The 26,799-nt window shown below is 42.0% G+C and overlaps 1 long non-coding RNA gene across 6 annotated transcripts in view; it reads left to right on the top strand.

Moving 5' to 3' along the window:
* The window catches only part of LOC138855162 (uncharacterized), a 163,837-nt gene that overhangs the window by 36,844 nt on the left and 100,194 nt on the right, over positions 1–26,799 (top strand). For all 6 annotated transcript variants that reach the window (XR_011394346.1, XR_011394348.1, XR_011394345.1 and 3 more), the window contains one exon: positions 22,372–22,483. This is a non-coding gene — a long non-coding RNA (uncharacterized lncRNA). The remainder of the gene's footprint in view (positions 1–22,371; positions 22,484–26,799) is intronic.

Raw genomic sequence — 26,799 nt, 5'->3', positions numbered from 1 at the left:
GAAGATAGAGAGAGGGACGTTTCGCTGTTGATCCAAATAATGTACTGATAGAGCGTGGTAAAGCTCTTTACAGTACGGCATTCGGATCCTCGTGTGACTTTTCACTCAAGCCAGGGTAACACAGGCTGCTCCAGCCAAGAGTAGCGGGGATGACAGTTTTAACACCAAACTCTTAGTGAATCGTCAACACATTGAAGGGAAAGTTTCACCACTGGTGGCTATTTCAGTGTTAATACAGAAATTGCATACAGCGGAGAGAGGTCGGATAGAGCCTGGGCAAGACAGATAGAGTGGTGATGTAACATGTGTAAACGAAAAAAATATTTCGATCACCGTCTGAAATAATCTTCAGGAGGAGATGGAAATATACAGTCTCTCTTTAACGCTGTTTCTGTCTCCATGTGGGTTTCCTCACACTATCGACGTGTCCTCTTCACTTTGATGTTTCATCAGGAAGTTTGGGCTTAATCAGCTGTGTTTTACTTCGTCCCGACGCTCCATGACACGACCTGATAAACGCACACCCTACCTCTTTAACCTGAGCGGCGCCTCTCCTGTCCAATTAACTTCCTGTTTTCCATTCTCCTTTGAAGACTTCTCCTTGACTAACCCAGCACAATTTCAAGTCCTCCTTTGAAAGTCCAAGTGTAAGAAAAATGTTTTTTTTTTTTTTTTTTTGCGAGGCAAAGTTGTTGAGACTTGGGTGAGGGTGTGAGCCCAGGCCACTGACGGTGGCCTGGCCTCACACCTGAAGGATACCTGACGGACGCTTCCAGGGGTCAACACCCCGCTGGACCTGTCAGACCAGGACTCCTAGTGGCTCAGGTCCTGATCAACCAGGCTGTTACTGCTGGCTGCACGCGGTCCAGCGTATGAATCCCAACCCTGCTGGTCAGAACTGATATGAAGAACTTGTCACATTTCTCTTGAAGACATCCAGAGGTTTCTTGGTAATACTCCTTATGCATGCAGGGAGGGCGTTGAAAAAGTTCGACTCGGACACTTGAGTTCTCTTAGTGTACTCGTCGCGTCCTTGCTTATTATTGGAGGTACTCTGCACCTTTTGCTAGGTGTCTTGTTTTCAAATGGGGAGTAATTTAGATGTGCAGGTTTGGGACCAGTCCCTCTAGGATTTTTCCAGGTATAATTATGTTTCTTTCTCGCCTACTTTCTAAGATATATAGTTTAAGAGACTTGAAGCGTTTCCAGTAGTTCAGATGTTTGACTATACCACAGTTCCAAAAGTATCCTCATCTTCGTCAGATTTTTCGACGTGAACCGCAGTGGATGCCAGGAAAGGGCTTTTGCTCTGAGGAACTACCTTTCACTTCCTTTCCCCAGGTGCTATACGACCCTGAAGGAGTTACCGATCCCAATGAATATAATGATGTATAATAAAATTGCTAGCATGTTACAGCACTAAATTAGCTTGTAACTTCTAACAGTAATATGCTAGCAGTACTAGTTGATAGTAGTTTAATAGCTTTATTAGTAGTGTCTTCAGAAATATTAAGTTTAATTTTCATTATTTTAATATTTTTTCCGACTAATTCTCTCTCTCTCTCTCTCTCTCTCTCTCTCTCTCTCTCTCTCTCTCTCTCTCTCTCTCTCTCTCTCTCTCTCTCTCTCTCTCTCTCTCTCAGATATCTTAAGGAAGGTTCCTTGATGTTGGTGAGGGGCTCTTGATTTAGGGAATTGGATCTGTGCTCCAGTTCCCCGAATTAAGCCTGAATGCCTTCCACCTCCATCTCGAGGATCCCCAGGATTATCGGGCACTTGTAAGAGTTATATTCTGCTCGGGGAAAACTTGTGATCATTTCTGTAAGATGGTACTGCCTGTCGCTGTCGCTGCTGGAAGGCTGTGCCCGAGGGACTCAAGTTTGTCAAGGACCTGAGTGGCTGTCAGTCTCCCCCCCCCCCTCCCCCGCAGTTCTATCAAGTTCGTCTCTCCGTCGCTGTGGCCTCGCGTGCTACAATGACATCGAGGGTGAGTTCTACAGGTCTTCGACGACTCTGACGAAATAGAATTTTGATCATTTTCCGCGAAAGCGGGATTTTTTTGTTTTTTTCGTAAATCCTCATAGTTTTTGAGAATATATTTGATGGAAAGTGGAATAAATTATATATTGTTATCAATTTATTTGCATTTTTGAGACATCACGATAACGTAGGTGAGACACGTGTGCAACAGTTAGGTATCTTTATTACGAAATGTTTCGCCTACACAGTAGGCTTTTTCAGTCGAGTACAGGGGAGGCAGCAGAAATGTAACCACCTCAAAATTTCGACTTCGAGGTTGATGGGTTAATTACACCGTCTTTATATCTCCACTGCTGCTGCCTCTGTATTCGACTGAAGAAACCTACTGTGTAGACGAAACGTTTCGGAATTATGATACTTAACTGTTACTCATGTGTCTTAACAACTTGTTTGCCATCGTATTTAGGATAGCGTAGAATCACGTGCCTCTTACGTTCAGTCATATTGAAATCCACAATTTACTCACACTTTTGAAAGAAATTTTTACTCGTATATACACCTAAGACTTAATACATCTTCGCTCAGCACACCTAGTCTTCGATTCCACATTATATTCTGTAGCTTCAACTGGAAGCAATACGGTTACAACTGACCATAATTTTTAAAGGGGTGGAACGGTAAGCCAGTGGAAGGCCTCGATCAGATGACCAAAAGCTCCAACGGCGGGTCATCATCATCATCAGGAAACACTTGTGTTTAGTCCAAGTCGGACCGAAACGTCGTCGTAAGCTTCTCTCTTTTATGTGCGGGTTATTTGTGTAAACACTTGTCCTGTTCCCCGACGAACCTAACCTAACCTAACCGAACGTAACGTAATGTAACGTAACCTAATACCAGGCTGTCCCTTCCCTAAAAGAATGTAAATACAGTTGTCTTTCGTTTTCACCAAAGCATTCCACTGTCTCTGGAATACTTTACGTTATCACATTTCCACTGTCACTTAAGTGCAAATTTCCGTTTTTTAAATGTAAGTCTGGCATTATCCATTTATAAGGCCAATTTTCAGAAAAAAAATTAGACATAACAGATCTGTGGGCTGACAGTATATGTATACTTTTTTTTTTTTGACTGTTATATGTATACAACAGTGGTGCGTAGGAGGTATTAATAGTGAGTTTATTGCCTCTCCAACTGTTTAAATCGTCTGCACCCTAAATCTCGTGTCCCATTTACCTTCTGTCCCTTTGGACAGGGAAGGACAAGAGATGAGTATTAGAGAGCAATATGGGGGCAACACAGTATTCTACCCAATTATTCTTCCTTGCCAGGGAAGGGGTGACGAGGGTAGCAGATAATCCTTCCCTCGCTGAGGGTACTTCTAAGCAAGTGAATGCATTGAACATCAGCGCACGAAAGCAGTACTAACATGAGTATGTAGCATTTTCTCTCTCTCTCTCTCTCTCTCTCTCTCTCTCTCTCTCTCTCTCTCAGTAATTTTTTTTACACAGGGTTTGACAAGGTTAAGGATCCCTAGCTTTATTGACAAGCTATTTACAGGTTAAGGATTCCTAACTTTATTGGCAAGCTAAGAGCTGTTACCTACATCAGCTCATTTGAAAGCATTTTTATTGTTATGAGACATACAAGTAGGGAACAGGATGAAGTTGGAGCCATCTCTCTCTCAAGCAATTCAGTCTCTCATTGCTTCTGCTGCTACCCAGCATCCACACGCCTCTAGCTAGTAATACAAGCAATAGCCATTAAAACACACATAACTGCAGCACAGCGCAGCAGCAGCTGTCACAACTAACAGTACTCCATAAGGAAAACTCTGTATTTTGAAATTTTAGGCCATCTTTTTATGACTGTATTTTTAAGAGACTTCTCAGTGTTGAAGTTGAACTACAGCTCCAGATCCTGCTGCTGATGTGAAAGGTATTGAAATAGTTTGAACACTATCTTCAGGGAGTAATACATTGATGACGAGCCTCACCTATGTTAGAGTTGATCTCCAACTCCTGGGACCTTTGAGGGCTTCTTGAGTAGGATTGGTGGTCCAGTGATTAGAACGTCGCGAAAGTTGTCTTGCTTCCCATGGGGCAGTACAAGGTGGCGCGGGATCGATCCCCGGCCATGCCTCAGTTTGGTTGAAGATTCAAAAGAGTCATTACAATAATGTACGAATTACCACAGTAGGTTGGTTGGTTGGTTGATCTGAGTATTTGATCCCCTTCTGGGGTTGAAATATGCAGGTCAACCAACATCATGTGTTTGTCCTCATGTGGGTTATTATTGATCATTTACGAGTGTTTATTACACTTTAATTATTCGTTGAGCAAAATGTTAACACGGAGAAGATTGCAAATGTGTCGGGGAAAAATGTTTGGAGAGGTTAGGACAAGTGTTGTAGAGTGGAACAGCTGGCGTCTTCACAACGTGGCAGACTTTCTCAATGCCAGTGCCAACCCTCCTGGCATCTTTTCATTGAGACGTCTAATGACACCCGGAATAATGCCGCGGCCGACGCTGGAATAATTTACGACCCGCTGATGATCTGGAAATCTTGAATTTTTTTTTTTTCGTGGGCTGGTCTGGTAAAGGTGGTGTCTGGAACCTTGTGTTTTTTTTTTGTGTGGGGGGAGGAGTCGAATGGAAAAGCTGCACACAATCCAGATTTGTGAAAAGGTGGTATGTGGAACCTTGGAATTTAGTGTATAGGATTCTTCTGGAAAAATTACGGAAGATCCGGATTTGTGAAAAAAAAGTGGTGTCTGGAGTCTTGGATTATTTTTCTTGTACGAGTTCGTCTGGAAAAGCTGCAGACAATCCGGATTTGCATACGACACTAAAAGACTAAATTTGTGAAGAATGGACGAGGTTGTTCTTCACTAGCGAGGGACAATTGAGCCGCACGAGGTGACTTCCAGATTACATTGTACACTTGATTGCTCTTCACCATTACTCTTCACCAAGGTACAACTGGACTACGTTTAGGTCTGTATTTATGGATGCACAGCAGGTTCAAGACCTGAGTGGTGGATACACAGCACGTCCAAGACCTGAATGATAGATGCAGTTGTGCTCCCTTCCAGTTCTTATTCTAAATTACTGGTCTTCTCTTTCTCTTCGTTACTACTACTTCCTCCTTACTCCTCTTGGTCCTCTCTAGTTACAGGTTCTCTCAAACTTTTGCGACTTTTGGCAAACTTGACAACTGTTAACCTCGGTTAATTTTCAGCACCTCCCGGCAACCTCCTCATTTTCACCACCTGTGGGGGTGAAAATGTTGTTCGAGGTTTCCATGTGATAACTTGAGAACCTCTCTTCTGATAGGCTTTAAACTTGACACACTGATGTTTTCATACAAGAAGAGGCCTTGTAGTTTTAAACTGAATCTTGACTGATAAACTAGTTATTGACATAAGTTTAGTCAGTGAACATTGACCACTGATTGCCATATATTTTCTGGCGGATTCACCACTAACGTTATAACTGGACACTGACGTTCAACAGTTAACTGAACATTGGACACTCACTGCTTTACTGAATGTGTCCTCAACTCTCAACGAAGTTATTTTTGCACTATTTTTCACGCTGTTTTAGCTCTACGAGTGAATTTACACATGTAGAGTGAAACATGATGGGAAGTGTGCAGGAAAGGGAGTTGGAAGTTCTCTCTCTCTCTCTCTCTCTCTCTCTCTCTCTCTCTCTCTCTCTCTCTCTCTCTCTCTCTCTCTCTCTCTCTCTCTCTCTCTCTCTCAAAATTTGCAGGGCCGGTCGATATATCATCCGGACTAAAATAATCCAGGTATCAAGTAGCATACCCATTAATGGTTATTACTCAACAAATCAATTAAGGTCGAGTACCATGCGACCGGAGATTAGCTAACATTACTCCAGTATTAAAAAATAGTCTCTCACCATAACTCAATAACCTGATATTAATCGTGGGCAAATTAATGGCAATTATGATTATTAATATTAACTGCCTTATAGATAATTACTTTGTAGATAAACACGTTGTAGGTAAACTCATTGTAGATAATCTTGTAGTTAATCACCTTGATAATTACTTTTAAAGAAAAAAATATGGTTTTCACAACAAAAGTTCCTATCTAACTAATTTTTAAACCTATAAAAGAACTCAGTGCAAATAGTCACTTGGAGTTTTAGGGGGATTAACCTAGGTAATTTACACATCTATGTTAAACTATGTATGATAATTATATTTGTGTACCTGTACCTAAATAAACTTGTTACTAGAAAGTTTTCATTTTGTTATACTCTGGTACGCTTGCCTAAGAACCTAACACTTTTTTCGGCATAAATGGTGGGGATATTTGCGGTTTCGTCTAATTTTGGTGACGCTCCTGGCGTTTTCTGGATTGTTTTGTGGACTCGGGTTGAGGAATGTGAAAAATAGATTTTTAATAGTGTTGGTTGCGTTGTGATGTATGTAATACGAGTTGATTGGTCAAGAAAGTATTAAGTTGGTATGTTTTTTTTTCAACAAATTGACTGACTCCCACTAAGGTAAGGTGCCTCTAAAAAAAAAATGAAAAACTTTCATCATCACTCACTCCATCGCTGTCTTTCCAGAGGGGGGGGGCGAAGACAGTTCAAAACTTTAAATATTCCCCACCCCTCCAGAGTATAGTATAATGTTCGAAACGTGTATAATGATGAATGTAACACTACTGCAACGCATAGGTATAATGTGGAAATCTTTCGCCAGTGGCTTCATCAGTCCAGTAGAGAAGAACGGTGAAAGATGCGAATTAGTTTGAGGCAATCAGTCCCCCAGCCTAGAAGTAAGTTTGAGGTGGTCAGTAAATGCTCAGCTCCACAGCTTCGATCCGTTATTGATGTAGTTCGCCATTGTAATCTATGAAACAAAATAAACAGTGTGATACATGCTCGTGCACTGCGCATAGAAACTGCATGAACCAGACAAATAAATTGAAAACAAAAATAATACCCACAGAACCGCGTTAACATGACAAAAAAATTAACAAAAATATACCCAGCGTTACTTCTTAAATATTGGAGCATAACTCCCCATCTAGAAAAATTTGACGCACTTATACCTGCAGTGGTTGCTTTGTGTATTTGTCTTCCTGTATTGTTCCTTTCCAAAGAATTTCTCTTTTGGTGGACCTCGGCCGCACAGCCTTTGTGTATTTTGGGATAATGGAAATTGGTGGTGATTGTGGGCAGGTAACCCACCCCCGTCAGCACTAGCCAAGCAACCCACCCCCGTCAGCACTGACCAGGTAACCCACCCCCGTCAGCACTGACCAGGTAACCCACCCCCGTCAGCACTGACCAGGTAACCCACCCCCGTCAGCACTGACCAGGTAACCAGTCAGCACTGACCAGGTAACCCACCCCCGTCAGCACTACCAGCCAGGCACTAGCCAGGCAACCCACCCCCGTCAGCACTTACCAGGTAACCCACCCCCCTCAGCACTGACCAGGTAACCCACCCCCATCAGTCCAGCACTCAACACTGACCAGGTAGCCCACCCCCGTCAGCACTGCCCAGGTAACCCACCCCCAGTAGCCAGCCCACCCCCGTCAGACTAGCCAGGTAACCCACCCCCGTCAGCACTGACCAGGTAACCCACCCCCGTCAGCACTAGCCAGGTAACCCACCCCTGTCAGTACTGACCAGGTATCCCACCCCCGTCAGCACTGGCCAGGTAACCCACCCCCGTCAGCACTGGCCAGGTAACCCACCCCCGTCAGCACTGGCCAGGTAACCCCCGGTCAGCATTAACCAGGTGCTGGCTGAGTCCATTGTCTGTGAAATCTTTGCTACATAATTTAGTATGTTACTCCCGATTTATATTACAGATAAGAGATTTGTGGTCACTTGTACCCAGCTCTTCGTCTTCTCTCGATTTCATCGTCAATAACCACGTTGCTGCTTTTACAAACTGCTTCCGGTAATCAGTCTTGAATTAATACTAGGAACTCGTTAGAAACTGACTTCTAGGTCAGAGAATTTCAATCATTTTGGCTTAAAATCTAGAATTGCTGCATTGTCGTGTCGTGATGAGGTTTGTCAGGAAACATAAGCGTTTCCTGACTCGGGTTTTACTCATATAATGACTCGTAACTGGAGCTTTTGGTCAACAAAATGAGACCTTTCGCTGGCTTACCGGTACATCCCTTTAAAAATGATGGTTTATAATTATAACCATTAAATTTATATTGTCATGATGAGTTAACGATGACTTCTCAAGGTAGTCCCCCCTTAATTGCTTTCAAGGTTCAGGAGGACGCTACACCACTTAAAATTAACCTAGTGTGTCCTGGAAATTGTGCCGAAAGATTGTATGTACGTTCAGTCTATATTTTTATGTACCAAGTGCTGAGGTGGTCACTGGAGGTGAGAGAGGGAGAGAGAGAGGAGAGAGAGGAGAGAGAGAGAGGAGAGAGAGAGAGAGAGAGAGAGAGAGAGAGGAGAGAGAGGAGAGAGAGAGAGGAGAGAGAGAGAGAGAGAGAGAGAGAAAGGGGGAGGGGGGTAGGGGAAGCGGTAGGGATGTATTAATCAGGAAGATGCAGATTAGTTTTCCTGGACATGTTTTGATATGTGATAGAGCAAACGTTTCGCTCTCGCTGTGTGGGGGTAGAACAAAAGCTTGACTCTTAGAGCCGGTGTGAATGCTGGTATAGAATCACCATATTTCTTACAGCTCTACTGGTTGTTAGTAGAAGTTCAGAATTACTTAACCCAGTGAGCGAAACGTCTCTTAAAATTAAACGATCGAAAGATTTCATTTGTCTTTATTCCATGAGCCATATGTCAGACATGTCTTTTCAGATCCACGTCTAATTCTCTCTCTCTCTCTCTCTCTCTCTCTCTCTCTCTCTCTCTCTCTCTCTCTCTCTCTTTCTTTCTTTCTTTCTTTCTCTCTTTCTTTGTATCTTTCTCTTTCTTTCTCTTTCTCTTTTTCTCTTTCTTTCTCTTTTTCTCTCTCTCTCTTTCTTTCTCTCTCTTTCTCTCTCTTTCTCTTTCTCTTTCTCTTTCTCTCTCTCTCTCTCTCTCTCTCTCTCTCTCTCTCTCTCTCTTTCTTTCTTTCTCTCTTTCTTTGTATCTTTCTCTTTCTTTCTCTTTCTCTCTCTTTCTCTCTCTTTCTCTCTCTCTTTCTCTCTCTCTTTCTCTCTCTTTCTTTCTCTCTCTCTCTCTCTCTCTCTCTCTCTCACCTCGGGGAAATTTAAAGACTGACGGAAGATATATTAAAATCTAGAAACGAAGGGAGACGCTGGAAGCGGCTTCATCGACTCTGTTAGGACGCTCGTGCTGGGTAATTACAGGGAAATACCAGAAAAATTTACACTTTAGGGAAAAGAAAATCTTCGAATAATCGAGGTATTTAAATAAGTCTTCTGATTACGGAGAATCTGTAAATGTCAGAGGAACGTAACAACTTGAACGCCTTATTAAACAAAACTGTTTTCTCTGAACGTGAGAGGAGCGTAACATGAACGTCATATAAAAACGCTGAATTCCCTCTAATGTCAATATTTTTTTTTTTTTTTTTTATTTCAAATCTGAAAATCTGCGACGCTAATTGAGCCCAGACTGTCTGAGTGAGTGATTGTATGTTCCACTGTGAAGCTTGAAGCTTGATTATTGTATGCACCATTGTGGAGCTTGAAGCTTGATTATTGTAGGTACCATTGTGGAGCTTGAAGCTTGATTATTGTATGTACCACTGTGAAGCTTGAAGCTTGATTATTGTATGTACCACTGTGAAGCTTGAAGCTTGATTATTGTATGTACCACTGTGAAGCTTGAAGCTTGATTATCGTATGTACCATTGTGAAGCTTGAAGCTTGATCATTGTATGTACCATTGTGAAGCTTGAAGCTTGATTATTGTATGTACCATTGTGAAGCTTGAAGCTTGATTATTGTATGTACCATTGTGAAGCTTGAAGCTTGATTATTGTATGTACCATTGTGGAGCTTGAAGCTGGATCATTGTATGTACCATTTTGAAGCTTGATTATTGTATGTACCATTGTGAAGCTTGAAGCTGGATCATTGTATGTACCACTGTGAAGCTTGAAGCTTGATTATTGTATGTACCATTGTGAAGTTTGAAGCTTGATTATTATATGTATGATTATGAAGCTTAAAGCTTGATTATCGTATGTACCATTGTGAAGCTTGAAGCTTGATTATTGTATGTACCATTGTGAAGCTTGAAGCTGGATCATTGTATGTACCACTGTGAAGCTTGAAGCTTGATTATTGTATGTACCATTGTGAAGCTTGAAGCTTGATTATTATATGTATGATTGTGAAGCTTAAAGCTTGATTATCGTATGTACCATTGTGAAGCTTGAAGCTGGATTATTGTATGTACCATTGTGGAGCTTGAAGCTGGATTATTGTATGTACCATTGTGGAGCTTGAAGCTGGATTATTGTATGTACCATTGTGGAGCTTGAAGCTGGATAAACCATACCATGGGTGGGGATAGAACCCGCGGTCATAGTCTCAAAACTCCAGCCCGTCGCGTTAGCCACTAGACCAGCTAGCCACAATAAGATTCATCCAACTAGGTATATTTCTACACCATAGGAAGGTTAGCACAGGCACCTCTGTGACCACAAATGCAAGTTTTTACAGACGAATCTCCAGCTAGCGTGGCCGTGACGAACTCTAGCTCAAGTCTCCTCACTGCCGTCAACATGACTCGTCTGTAAAAACTTGCATTTGTGGTCACAGTGGCCTATGCTAACCTTCCTATGGTGTAGAAATATACCTAGTTGGATGAATCTTATTGTGGTACTGTCTAGTAACTAACGCGACGGGCTGGAGTCAAAGAACTAATGACCACGGATATCCCAGCCGTGGTATGGTTTATTTGCAATCGTGTCATTACGATTTCGTGAGTCTTGAAGCTGGATCATTGTATGTACCATTGTGAAGCTTGAAGCTTGATTGTGTGGAGCTTGAAGCTTTTTAAGGAACCTTAGTACATATAATGATAATTATTAATGATATGTATATATAATAATATGCAGATATTATAATAATTACTGTCTCGTGAATAGTAAAAGATAATAAAATAACTACAGTAAATATAATTTAATTATAAAATTATAAAATATAATAAAAAAAATACCAAAATAACTAATATAATAATTATAATTAAAATATTACTTCTAATAAAGTATTAATAATATTGAGAATAAAATAATAAAATATTAATAACGTAAAATAATAATACAATTAATAAACTAATAAAATTATATATAAAATCGAGTAATTTTTTAATATAAAATATTTAATAAAATTAGAAAAGTAATGAAATTATAAAACTACCAATAATAAAATGTAAAATAATTGTAAATTATTACTATGATTATTTCTTATCTGGATATATATATATATATATATATATATATATATATTATATATATATAATATATATATATAAATATATATATATATATATATATATATATATATATATATATATATATATATATATATATATATATTATATATATATATATATATATATATATATATAATATATATATATATATAAATATATATATATATATAATATATATATATATATATATATATATATATATATATATATATATATATATATATATATATGTCGTGCCGAATAGGCAGAACTTGCGATCTTGGCTTAAATAGCAACGTTCATCTTGCCATATAGGACAAGTGAAAATTTGTGTATGCAATAATTTCGCCAAAATCATTCTGAACCTAACGAAAAAAATATATTTGATTGTGTTTGTTTAGTATTAAATTATTGTAAACAAATGTAAAATATATTTAGTTGGGTTAGGTTAAAATAAATTGTTCTTGTTATAATAAGGTTAGGTAAGTTTTCTAAGATTCTTTTGGTGCAAAATTAAAAATTTTTACATTAACATTAATAAAAAAAATATATCTTTAAACGTATTAGAGAAAATTTTAGAAAGGACTTAATTTTAAATGAGTTCTTGCTAATTGACCAGTTTTACATATTCGGCACGACATATATATATATATATATATATATATATATATATATATATATATATATATATATATATATATATATATATATATATATATATATATTATGTGTGTAGGAGAGAATGAAGTTAGCGACACATTATGGTGGAGCTGGAGTGAGTGTCACACATCAGCTTCACCTTCAGAACTTTTATGGACACAGTCACTGTCATGCAGATTTTTCAAATATTTTTACTGAATTCGTATATATCTGATATTTTGCAAACTTTTCTGATATAGCTTCTTAAATGTATATATATGTCGTGCCGAAGAGGCAAATCTTGCTATTTTGGCTTAAATAGCAACGTTCTTCTTGCCGAATAAGGGAAGCTAAAAATTTGTGTATGCAATAATTTCGCAAAAATCATTCTGAACCTAACGAAAAAAATATATTTCGCTGTGTTTGTTTAGTATTAAATTATTGTAAACAAATCTAAAATATATTTAGTTGGGTTAGTCTAAAAATAAATTGCTCTTCTTATAATAAGGTTAGGTAAGTTTTCTAAGATTCTATCTTTAAATGTATAAGAGAAAAATTTAGAGGACTTAATTTTAAATGAGTTCTTGCTAACTGACCAGTTTTACATATTCGGCACGACATATATATATATAATCTAACGGGCTCAGAAACCAGACCTGCTCCCCCCAACAACTACAAACAATCGCACTGGGATGGTCCAGTAGTGAAAAATATTGCCTCAACAATGCTTCAGAGTGTGTCAGGGAAGGATAGAGCCCGCCTCCTGGCAGTGAGAGCCCCTCATGCTGGGGACTTTCTGTTGGCTGTTCCCAACTCCAGCCTTGGCACACGCCTCTACCCACAGATCATCCGCATCGGTGTTGCCCTTCGACTTGCCGCCCCTATTCTCGCCGAACACAGGTGTATTTGTGGCAGTGAAGCAGCAGACCGATTCGGGTACCATGGTCTTGTGTGCCGTAAATCCGAGGGAAAGATTGCAAGACATGACGAGGTTAATAACATTATCAAGAGGATCCACACAACAGCTGGATGCCCAGCAGTAAGGGAGCCACCCCAACTATGCAGATCTGATGGCAGCCAGAAGCGTCCAGATGGTATCACCCTTCAAGCCTGGACAGATGGGAAGCAGGTGGTGTGGGACTATACATGTGTAACTACCTTGGCTGATACCTATCTCCAATACACCAAGGAAGAAGGAGGTGCAGCTGCCAGCTTCAGGGAGTCCCAAAAGTCTAGAAAATATGGAGAACTTGCCCATCATTATATGTCTGTTCCCATAGGCTCAGAGACCCTTGGCTCATGGGGAAAGAGTGCATCTAAATTCCTTAAGGAGCTGGGAAAAAGACTCATCAGGGTAACTAGGGATCCCAGGGCAGCTAGTTTTCTGTTCCAGCGGCTCAGTGCGGCTGTTCAAAGGGGTAATGCCTGCTGTATTTTGGGCACACGCCCCAGCTCTGAGGAGCTGGATGAGATTTTCGCCTTATAATCGGTGATACACACGTAACAACATGTACCGTATATGCCACCTTTATATCAACAATGTATCTCTTAAATCTTCTGTACCATATTATGTAATAAAATATTCCTATTAGTAAAAAAAAATATATATCAAAAGATGGGGTGGTAGGGGAAGTGGAATATTCAAACGGCTTCAGGAAGAAATCCAAATATTCTTCCTTGAAGCCTTTTTATCCACTTCTCCGAGGCTATGGGTCCCACAATTTACACCAGAGGTGGACCCCATTATGTATGTATATATATATATATATATATATATATATATATATATATATATATATATATATATATATATATATTTAATTTATTTATTTATTTTATTAACACTGGCCGATTCCCACCAAGGCAGGGTGTCCCGAAAAAGAAAAACTTTCACCATCATTCACTCCATCACTGTCTTGCCAGAAGGGTGCTTTACACTACAGTTTTTAAACTGCAGCATTAACACCCCCCTTCAGAGTGCAGGCACTCTACTTCCCATCTCCAGGATTCAAGTCCGGCTTGCCGGTTTCCCTGAACCCCTTCATAAATGTTACTTTGCTCACACTCCAACAGCACGTCAAGTATTAAAAACCATTTGTCTCCATTCACTCCTATCAAACACGCTCACGCATGCCTGCTGGAAGTCCAAGCCCCTCGCGCACAAAACCTCCTTTACCCCCTCCCTTCAACCTTTCCTAGGCCGACCCCTACATCGCCTTCCTTCCACTACAGACTGATACACTCTTGAAGTCACTCTGTTTCGCTCCATTCTCTCTACATGTCCGAACCACCTCAACAACCCTTCCTCAGCCCTCTGGACAACAGTTTTGGTTATCCCGCACCTCCTCCTAACTTCCAAACTACGAATTCTCTGCATTATATTCACACCACACATTGCCCTCAGACATGACATCTCCACTGCCTCCAGCCTTCTCCTCGCTGCAACATTCATCACCCATGCTTCACACCCATATAAGAGCGTTGGTAAAACTATACTCTCATACATTCCCCTCTTTGCCTCCAAGGGCAAAGTTCTTTGTCTCCACAGACTCCTAAGTGCACCACTCACCCTTTTCCCCTCATCAATTCTATGATTCACATCCCCTCAGGGAAGGTTCCTTGATGTTGGTGAGGGGCTCTTGATTTAGGGAATTGGATCTTTGCTCCAGTTCCCCGAATTAAGCCTGAATGCCTTCCACATCCCCCGCCCCCAGGCGCTGTATAATCCTCCGGGTTTAGCGCTTCCCCTTGATTATAATAATAATATGATTCACATCATCTTTCATAGACATCCGCTGACACGTCCACTCCCAATATATATATATATATATATATATATATATATATATATATATATATATATATATATATATATATATATATATATATTTAAATATATATATATATATATTTAATATATTTATAGATGGAGTTGTAAGAGAAGTAAATGCGAGGGTCTTGGCAAGAGGCGTGGAGTTAAAAGATAAAGAATCACACATAAAGTGGGAGTTGTCACAGTTGCTCTTTGCTGATGACACTGTGCTCTTGGGAGATTCTGAAGAGAAGTTGCAGAGATTGGTGGATGAATTTGGTAGGGTGTGCAAAAGAAGAAAATTGAAAGTGAATACAGGAAAGAGTAAGGTTATGAGGATAACAAAAAGATTAGGTGATGAAAGATTGGATATCAGATTGGAGGGAGAGAGTATGGAGGAGGTGAATGTATTCAGATATTTGGGAGTGGACGTGTCAGCGGATGGGTCTATGAAAGATGAGGTGAATCATAGAATTGATGAGGGGAAAAGGGTGAGTGGTGCACTTAGGAGTCTGTGGAGACAAAGAACTTTGTCCTTGGAGGCAAAGAGGGGAATGTATGAGAGTATAGTTTTACCAACGCTCTTATATGGGTGTGAAGCATAGGTGATGAATGTTGCAGCGAGGAGAAGGCTGGAGGCAGTGGAGATGTCATGTCTGAGGGCAATGTGTGGTGTGAATATAATGCAGAGAATTCGTAGTTTGGAAGTTAGGAGGAGGTGCGGGATTACCAAAACTGTTGTCCAGAGGGCTGAGGAAGGGTTGTTGAGGTGGTTCGGACATGTGGAGAGAATGGAGCGAAACAGAATAACTTCAAGAGTGTATCAGTCTGTAGTGGAAGGAAGGCGGGGTAGGGGTCGGCCTAGGAAAGGTTGGAGGGAGGGGGTAAAGGAGGTTTTGTGTGCGAGGGGCTTGAACTTCCAGCAGGCATGCGTGAGCGTGTTTGATAGGAGTGAATGGAGACAAATGGTTTTTAATACTTGACGTGCTGTTGGAGTGTGAGCAAAGTAACATTTATGAAGGGGTTCAAGGAAACCGGCAGGCCGGACTTGAGTCCTGGAGATGGGAAGTACAGTGCCTGCACTCTGAAGGAGGGGTGTTAATGTTGCAGTTTAAAAACTGTAGTGTAAAGCACCCTTCTGGCAAGACAGTGATGGAGTGAATGATGGTGAAAGTTTTTCTTTTTCGGGCCACCCTGCCTTGGTGGGAATCGGCCAGTGTGATAATAAATAAATAATAATATATGTATATATATATATATATATATATATATATATATATATATATATATACATGTATATATATACTAAACTGTTAAATGTGTTGTCATATACACAATACTCTTTTTAATTTATTAAAATAGTATCCATACTTACCATAAAAAAAATTAATTTCAGATACATTTTGCAGTTTTTCATGTGTGCAAAAAGAGTAATTAAATATAAGGTAATTTGCATTCACAATCTATAGGTGCTATCAAAAAGTTAATTTTTGCTTTATAATGAAACTAAATGTATTATGGGAATTAACGTTTTGTGTGTGTGTGTGTGTGTGTGTGTGTGTGTGTGTGTGTGTGTGTGTGTGTGTGTGTGTGTGTGTGTGTGTGTGCGTGTGTGTGTGTGTGTGTACTCACCTAGTTGTACTCACCTAGTTGAGGTTGCGGGGGTCGAGTCCGAGCTCCTGGCCCCGCCTCTTCACTGATCGCTACTAGGTCACTCTCCCTGAGCCGTGAGCTTTATCATACCTCTGCTTAAAGCTATGTATGGATCCTGCCTCCACTACATCGCTTCCCAAACTATTCCACTTACTGACTACTCTGTGGCTGAAGAAATACTTCCTAACATCCCTGTGATTCATCTGTGTCTTCAACTTCCAACTGTGTCCCCTTGTTACTGTGTCCAATCTCTGGAACATCCTGTCTTTGTCCACCTTGTCAATTCCTCTCAGTATTTTGTATGTCGTTATCATGTCCCCCCTATCTCTCCTGTCCTCCATTGTCGTCAGGTTGATTTCCCTTAACCTCTCCTCGTAGGACATACCTCTTAGCTCTGGGACTAGTCTTGTTGCAAACCTTTGCACTTTCTCTAGTTTCTTCACGTGCTTGGCTAGGTGTGGGTTCCAAACTGGTGCCGCATACTCCAATATGGGCCTAACGTACACGGTGTACAGGGTCCTGAATGATTCCTTAAGATGTCGGAATGCTGTTCTGAGGTTTGTTAGGCGCCCATATGGTGCAGCAGTTATTTGGTTGATGTGCGCTTCAGGAGATGTGCCTGGTGTCATACTCACCCCAAGATCTTTTTCCTTGAGTGAGGTTTGTAGTCTCTGGCCCCCTAGACTGTACTCCGTCTGCGGTCTTCTTTGCCCTTCCCCAATCTTCATGACTTTGCACTTGGTGGGATTGAACTCCAGGAGCCAATTGCTGGACCAGGTCTGCAGCCTGTCCAGATCCCTTTGTAGTTCTGCCTGGTCTTCGATCGAGTGAATTCTTCTCATCAACTTCACGTCATGTGCAAACATTGACACCTCAGAGTCTATTCCTTCCGTCATGTCGTTCACAAATACCAGAAACTGCACTGGTCCTAGGACTGACCCCTGCGGGACCCCGCTGGTCACAGGTGCCCACTCTGACACCTCGCCACGTACCATGACTCGCTGCTGTCTTCCTGACAAGTATTCCCTGATCCATTGTAGTGCCTTCCCTGTTATCCCTGCTTGGTCCTCCAGTTTTTGCACCAATCTCTTGTGTGGAACTGTGTCAAACGCCTTCTTACAGTCCAAGAAAATGCAATCCACCCACCCCTCTCTCTCTTGTCTTACTGCTGTCACCATGTCATAGAACTCCAGTAGGTTTGTGACACAGGATATCCCGTCCCTGAAACCATGTTGGCTGCTGTTGATGAGATCGTTCCTTTCTAGGTGTTCCACCACTCTTCTCCTGATAATCTTCTCCATGATTTTGCATACTATACATGTCAGTGACACTGGTCTGTAGTTTAATGCTTCATGTCTGTCTCCTTTTTTAAAGATTGGGACTACATTTGCTGTCTTCCATGCCTCAGGCAATCTCCGTGTGTGTGTGTGCTCAACTGTATGGTTCCAGGGGTCGGGTTCTGGGTCCTGATCCTGGGTTTCCCACTTCAACTTACCGCTTTCCGGATTTGCTCCTAGCTTCGTGGGTCCTATCGTACCTGGTCTTTAAGCTATGTATGGAGTCTCCATTTTGTCTTCGAGATCACTCCACTTCCTGACCACTCTGAAACTGAAGAAATACTTCCTGACGTCCCTGTGGCTCGTCTGTGTCTGCGAGTTCCAAACAGCATGCCTCTGTCTACCTTATCAATTCCTCTGAGTATTTTCTAAGCTATAGTTTCCCTTGTTCTTTTTTCCTTCATTTTCGTTAACCTCTTCTCGTAGCTCATGTCACTTAGTTCTGGAACAAGCCTCGGTGCATACCTCTGCACTTCGTTGTTTACACGTGTGGGTTACCAGGAGTATACCTGGAGGGAGTTTTGGGGGTCAACGCCCCCACGGCCCGGTCTGAGACCAGGCCTGGTGGTGGATCAGGGTCTGATCAACCAGGCTGTTTCTGCTGGCAGCACCCAGACTGACATACGAGCCACAGCCCGGCTGGTCAGGTATTGACTTTAGGTGCCTGTCCAGGGCCGCCTTGAAGACAGCCAGAGGTCTATTAATCCCCCCTTATGTATGCTGGAAGGCAGTTGAACAGTCTTGGGCGCCTGACGCTTATTGTGTTCTCTCTCGACCATGATTTTCATTGCGGGAATGTTGCATCTCCTGCCGAGTCTTTTGCTTTGATAGGAAGTGATTTTCGTGTGCAAGTTTGGTACCAATCCCTCTAGGATTTTCCAAGTATATATTACCATGTACCTTTCTCGCCTGCGTTCCAGGGAATACAAATCAAGGGACTTTAACCGTTCCCAGTAACTTAGGTGCATTTTCAAAAATAAAAAAAAAATCTGATCATTGGTGAGAGAGCGAGATTAAAGGTAGGAAGAGACGTGAAGCAGGACGTGAGCCTAAAAGTTCCAGTTCTTGTTCCTGCGTGTGTTCTGTAAGTGAGGTGATACTAGGACGTAATCGTCGAGGACCCAAGTGGAAATAGGTCACTCTGTGTGACCTTTCTTAGATTATCCTAGGTAATCTACACACATGGTATGGTAATTTATGTAACCGTATTTGTGTCCCTGTACCTGAATAAACTTACATAACATACTGGTAGGTACGTGGTTGATGTCTCTCCTGGACCCGTTTGTTGGCTCGGGGTCCCTGCCACCCGCTGCCGCTGGAAATTTCGATCCAAAGTTTGCAATTTTTTTTTTTTTTTTTTTTGCTATGTCGAAGGGGTGGAATTTTCTCAAGGTGTTACGAATCATTTTAGAGGAGAAAGAAGGAAGATGACACATAGGAATATGTAGACAATAACAAAAGCAAATTGAGGATTAAAAGAAGACATTACATGCTCCTTAACGAACATTCAAGCAACTTGAAGCATGAACGAGAAGAATAAAGAGGGGATCAAGGAGGGTGAGAGGAAAGAGAGAGAGAGAGAGAGAGAGAGAGAGAGAGAGAGCAAAGCAACAACGTTCAAGCGAAAGAGAAGATGGGAGAAAGAGAGCAAACTAATTAAGATTTTTGCTTTTATTTTGTAGTGGCTCTGACATCATGAACTTTTTCAGTCAGGAAGAAGCAATGAGAAGAAATGTTGGGGAAGAGCACTTACGAAAATATGCATCTTGTTAAAGTCTCTAATTATATATATATATATATATATATATATATATATATATATATATATATATATATATATATATATATATATATATATAATTTTAATATCGTTCAGAGATATTTTTAGGATTTCCGAGATTAATCAGACTCACTTGACAGCATCAGTGAGCATCGCCTGAAATAGGCAATATCTTGTTCGTTATTAACCCATCGTTTATTAACAGTGGTCTAAGTGTCACTGGTGAACCGCTGCAGCTCTGACCACTGGCTTACCAGTGCTGCGAGTGTCAGTGGTGTACCACAGCAGCAGTGACCAGTGCTGCGAGTGTCAGTGGTGTACCACAGCAGCAGTGACCAGTGCTGCGAGTGTCAGTGGTGTACCACAGCAGCAGTGACCAGTGCTGCGAGTGTCAGTGGTGTACCACAGCAGCAGTGACCAGTGCTGCGAGTGTCAGTGGTGTACCACAGCAGCAGTGACCAGTGCTGCGAGTGTCAGTGGTGTACCATAGCAGCAGTGACCAGTGCTGCGAGTGTCAGTGGTGTACCACAGCAGCAGTGACCAGTGCTGCGAGTGTCAGTGGTGTACCACAGCAGCAGTGACCAGTGCTGCGAGTGTCAGTGGTGTACCACAGCAGCAGTGACCAGTGCTGCGAGTGTCAGTGGTGTACCACAGCAGCAGTCACCACTGGCCTAGCGGTGAATGATTGCTAAACAGAATGTCGTTCTCTCGACTGTTTTCCCCTTGAACAGATAAACTGAATATAGAGAGCATGATATCATCAGTCTTCACCCTGTATCAATTAAGATGCCGTGAGTTGTGACCTCGCCTCGGGAATGAGTAATTAACCCTTCTAACGAGTGTGTCAGTTCATGTAGAAAGCCGGAGGTGCCGGCTATATATCAGGTAATTAAGGCTATTAATAATTCAGAATGGTTGATAACCTTATTAATGATTAGGGATGAACGAGGTACCACTGATGCTATGTAAGTGGGAGAAGGGTGCGGGTTTACACTGTGCGTAGGTGCAGGAGGGTGTGGTGGTGTACGTAGGTGAGGTACGGGTGTGTAGTGACACTGTACGTAGGTGAGGTAGGGGTGTGTGGCGACACTAACTATATGTAGGTGGGGGAGGTGTATACTAGATACATATGTATACTAGATACAACATAACAAGCATATACATCACTTAAATATCAGATTTAAAAAAAAGTTTATGCATACTAAATACTGCTGGGGTTTTTGGAAGGTAGCATCCGGATTCCTGACGGCGCATCCGGATTGGTGCAGGCGAACGCACTAAGTCACCAGCGTACCCATGAGCGTCTCTCTTAACTTTGGAAAGTGAACGTCAGCTTGGGATATTAATGTTCATCCGAGAATGAACGCCAGTGCAAGTGAAGGCATTCCCAGAGAACACTGAATAACTTGTGCATCTTAGTAAATCCGTTGATTTTTCTCTCTTTCTCTTTAAGATTTTCTGGCAGTGCCTCGCTTATTTTGTTTGCTTTCTTTTGCTTTCACTTTTTGTTTTCTATTTTGCTCTCTATTTTCCGTTGTATTCTTCTACTCTCCCAAGAACGTTCCCCCCCCCACACACATTTTTACAGAACTTGTTTCCCATGATTTACAGCAGGCACAGAGCTGTAAATCAAGATAGCTGTTTCTTCACAACGACTAGCAAGATAGCAGCTCCTCCACCACGAGGGTTAAGATAACTGTCACTTTCCTTGCTTTGTACTAAACATTTTATTACGATTATTATTATTATTATTATCACGATTGTTACGATTATTTCATTCTGGCTTCTTCTCGTATTTAATACATAACGACGTGGTTACAGTGGTAGTTTCCCACCACGGTAAGCTGATCCATAGGATGACATTGATCATCTCTCCGTCAACAGCTGTCTTTAAGAAGTGCAGATACCACAGCTCAAATGCCCCGTCCCCCAGTGTACCTGATTCCTCCAGGATTCAAGTCCGGTTGGTTGTTATATTGTTCACACTCCAACAGTAAATCGTATCGTAAAAAAGATAAATTCTCACTTCCACTTAAAATATGTGTTTGTGGGATGCTCAAGCCGTAACCTCTCTAAAACCTCCTTCAACTGGATGTGAAGTGTCAACACTTCACATCCAGCCTACATTCATACAGTTCTTGTACAACCTGGCTTGCCTCATCGTTTTCGCATTTAGTAACCATTGTCAGCAGCCTCTGGCTCCTGTATGACAATTTTCATATTTATTCTCTTGTATTTATCTTTAAATCTGTGTTTTACATCCTTTAGACTTGGGCGGCGCACTGATGTGTGCATCACATCAGTGGGTAACATTTTGTCTACGTCTAAAACCCATACATAAGCACTATCACCATTGTCCGATAGCATAAATGCTAACACCATTATGTCTGATAACATAAATGCTAACACCATTATGTCTGATAACATAAATGCTAACACCATTATGTCTGATAACATAAATGCTAACACCATTATGTCTGATAACATAAATGCTAACACCATTATGTCTGATAACATAAATGCTAACACCATTATGTCTGATAACATAAATGCTAACACCATTATGTCTGATAACATAAATGCTAACACCATTATGCTCTGATAACATAAATGCTAACACCATTATGTCTGATAACATAAATGCTAACACCATTATGTCTGATAACATAAATGCTAACACCGTTATGTCTGATAACATAAATGCTAACACCATTATGTCTGATACATCACCTTCTTTTTCACATATGTTAAGACTTATTTCTTTTCACAGACGCTCCAATCCACCAACTGTCGTCAGTGATCTGTTAAGTCACTCAGTCTACCACTCGCCCATCTGCCGACACATCTACTCGTCAATGCTTGAGTATATTCAGTTGATCACTGCGAGTATTCAGTCAATTTTTTCTGTTATTCTCACACTGGGAATTGAAAGTGACCCCCACATAGTGAAGCACAGTGACCCCCACATAGTGAAGCACAGTGACCCCACATAGTGAAGCACAGTGACCCCACAGTGAAGCACAGTGACCCCCACATAGTGAAGCACAGTGACCCCTACATAGTGAAGCACAGTGACCCCACATAGTGAAGCACAGTGACCCCCACACAGTGAAGCACAGTGACCCCACATAGTGAAGCACAGTGACCCCCCCACAGTGAAGCACAGTGGCCTCACAGTGAAGCACAGTGACCCCACATAGTGAAGCACAGTGACCCCACAGTGAAGCACAGTGGCCTCACATAGTGAAGCACAGTGACCCCACATAGTGAAGCACAGTGACCCCCACACAGTGAAGCACAGTGACCCCCACATAGTGAAGCACAGTGACCCCCACATAGTGAAGCACAGTGACCCCACATAGTGAAGCACAGTGACCCCCACACAGTGAAGCACAGTGACCCCACATAGTGAAGCACAGTGACCCCCCCACAGTGAAGCACAGTGGCCTCACATAGTGAAGCACAGTGACCCCACATAGTGAAGCACAGTGACCCCACAGTGAAGCACAGTGGCCTCACATAGTGAAGCACAGTGACCCCACATAGTGAAGCAGTGACCCCCACATAGTGAAGCACAGTGACCCCCACATAGTGAAGCACAGTGACCCCCACATAGTGAAGCACAGTGACCCCCACATAGTGAAGCACAGTGACCCCCACATAGTGAAGCAGTGACCCCCACATAGTGAAGCACAGTGACCCCCACATAGTGAAGCAGTGACCCCCACAGTGAAGCACAGTGACCGCCACATAGTGAAGCACAGTGACCCCTGTATAGTGAAGCACAGTGACCGCCACATAGTGAAGCACAGTGACCCCCACATAGTGAAGCACAGTGACCCCTGTATAGTGAAGCACAGTGACCCCACATAGTGAAGCACAGTGACCGCCACATAGTGAAGCACAGTGACCGCCACATAGTGAAGCACAGTGACCCCCACATAGTGAAGCACAGTGACCCCTGTATAGTGTAGCACAGTGACCCCACATAGTGAAGCACAGTGACCCCTGTATAGTGAAGCACAGTGACCCTACATAGTGAACCATAGCGACCTTACATATTGAAGTACAGTGACCCCACAGTGACCCACACAGTGACCCCACACAAGCGATGGTGTAGAGAAGGCAGGAAGATGGAGGACGGAGGATGGATAGGTGGAAAAACTGAATAAAAGAAATTGAGAGAGAGAGAGAGAGAGAGAAAAAAAAAAAAAGATTTACTGGTGTTCGTAAATTTCATTTTTTATATATGAAGTTGGATAATTACAATATTAGAAAGATCCTAATAATGACTTAATAATTATAAATATTTTACCTATAACAACCTAGATGTAAGTGTAGGAAAGTGTTTGTGAGGTTTGTAACAAGCTGGTTGGTCAACCCTCCCACAACCCCACACACAAACATTCTGATTGGTCAATTATTGGCTTAAATTGCTACTTAACAACTGGTGATGTGGGGGGGGGGCACGGGAGGGGAGATAAACGTATTTTCAGGATTTATCATTTATTCTCTCTCTCTCTCCCCCCTCCACTCCCCCTCCCTTTCTCCCTCTCTCCCTCCCCTTAATGGAATAAAACTGCGAGGCAGAAGATGCAACAAAAACGTATGAGATTTTTTGGGGTGTTATATAAGAACGTGCACATATATAAGAACAATAAGTCACAATATCGTGACTGGAACAATACACAAACAACCCGCACACATAGAAGCATATGGAGACGATAGTCCAAGTAGGACCGAAACGTGTTATATATATATTATATATATATATATATATATATATATATATATATATATATATATATATATAAAACGCGTCGTGCCGAATAGGTCAAATTAGTCAATTAGCAAGCACTCGTTTAAAATTAAGTCCTTTCTAAAATTTTCTCTTATACTTTTCAAGATATTTCTTTTTTCACTTATGTTTATGTAAAAAATGATATTTTTATACTAAAAGAACCCTAGAAAACTTTCCTAACCTTATTATAACAAGCGCAATTTAATTTAGCCTGCGAAATTATTGCATACACAAATTTTCGCTTGCCTTATTCGGCAAGAAGAGCGTTGTTATTTAAGCCAAAATAGCAAGTTTTATGTATTCGGCACGACATATAATGTCACACACACATACACATATGCGCACACACACACACACACACACATACAGACACACACACACATACAGACACACACACATACAGGATTTTACACCTTCCTGTGAAGTGACCCTGTAACCCTTCCTTTCCCCCCCCCATCTCTCTCCCTCTCCTCTCTCTCTCTCTCTCTCTCTCTCTCTCTCTCTCTCTCTCTCTCTCTCTCTCTCTCTCTCTCTCTCTCTCTCTCTCTTTCTCTCTACCCCTTTCTCTCATCCTCTTTCTCTCTCCCCCTTTCTCTCATCCTCTCTCCCTCTCTCTCTCCCTCTCTTACTCTCTCTTCCTCTTCTTTTATCTCTCTCACTTTCTCCCCCTTTTTCCCTTCTTTTCCCCTCCTTCTAGGCTCCCCTTCTCTCTCTCTCTCTCCCTATCTCTCACTCTCTCCCCCTTTTTCTTTTTCTCTTTCTCTCTTTCACTATAAAAAAAATGGTTGGGACTCGCAGGAATCAGGGATCAGATGACAATGGTACTGGTAGGGAGGAATGGATGGAGGAACAGTGCAAAAGGATAGAGCAAGAATGGGAGAGAAAATTAGGAGAGCTTTCTGCAAAAATGGAGAAAGAGCTCTCTGTGAAATGGGAAAAGACGTTGGAGAAGGAGACGAAGAATTGGGAGGCACAAGTCGAAACTGCAGTAGCCAGGGTAAAAGTCCTAGAATTTGAGGTAAACAGGCTGAAGCAAGTCTCAGGGGTAGTGACCAGAGAAGACACACCATACGAAGATGAGAGGCTGAACAGGAAGGAACGAGATATGAATTATGCTAAGGTCATATCAGCCTGCAAAGAAGGGCCAGGGAGTGGAAGGGAAGAGCAGATGGGTGCAGATGGAGAGGGAGATAGGTCGAATGCTGAGGCACAACCATGCTACCAAGAGCCACTGGAAAAATCAAGGGAGAAAATGACCACATACAGACAGGAACCAGAGTCACAGGGGGAGAGGCAATGGGAGAAGGAAAGGGCAAAATCAGTGATTATCCATGGGCTTCGGAAGAGAGAGGAAAGGACACACACTGAAAGACGGCAGGAAGAAAGAAAGGAGATTGAGAAAATCATCACGGAAATAGGGGGAGAAGACATGGATGAGATTGTAAATTTTCAGAGAATAGGGGGGTACTTGAAGGGGAGAAACCGACCGATCAAGCTGATTCTCAGGACAGAAACAGTGAGGAACAGGATCCTCCAAGACAAACCACGGTTGAAAAGCTCGGAAGAGTACAAGAAGGTGTTCCTAGACAGAGCCAGAACACAGAGAGACGGCAGCTGAGGGAGAGGACAAAAAAGCGAAAGGAGCTAGGAAAGGAGACAAGGATGGAACCAGCAGAGGTCAGTCAGAGCAGAACAGAGCAGCAAGGGCAAGCACACACACAACTATCCTCAGAACCCCACAACCTATCACATCATCCCAACACACAATACAATCCATACCCACAGCTTCCACCTAACCCCCAACCATAGAATCCCACAGTATGCTACCAGGTCTCCCACCTCCACAGGCCCCCCAAACCACAGTGTTGGAAAGGAAACTGAAGGTATGGTACACAAACGCTGATGGAATAACAAACAAGTGGGAGGAGTGGCACGAAAGAGTCAAAGAGGCATCACCAGACATCATAGCGATCACAGAAACCAAGCTTACAGGTATGATAACAGATGCCATCTTTCCAGCAGGATACCAGATCCTGAGAAAAGACAGAAGGAACAGGGGGGGGTGGAGGAGTGGCATTGCTGATCAAACACCGATGGAATTTTGATGAGCTGGAGAGAGGAGACAGCGGAGAAGAAAGTGATTACATAGCGGGAACGCTTCACTCTGGTGGTCCCAAGGTGATAATTGCAGTGATGTATAACCCACCACAGAACAGCAGGAGGCCAAGGCAAGAGTATGACGAGAGCAATAGAGCGATGGTTGACACACTGGCTGCAGTGGCGAGAAGAGCTCATGCATGCAGGGCAAAGCTCCTGATCATGGGCGACTTTAACCACAAGGAGATCGAATGGGAGAACTTGGAGCCACATGGGGGCCAAGATACATGGAGGGCTAAA

Source organism: Cherax quadricarinatus, chromosome 83 (genome assembly GCF_038502225.1).
Source record: "Cherax quadricarinatus isolate ZL_2023a chromosome 83, ASM3850222v1, whole genome shotgun sequence".
Taxonomy (NCBI): Eukaryota; Metazoa; Arthropoda; class Malacostraca; order Decapoda; family Parastacidae; genus Cherax; species Cherax quadricarinatus.
This window is presented reverse-complemented; position numbering and strand designations above follow the sequence as displayed.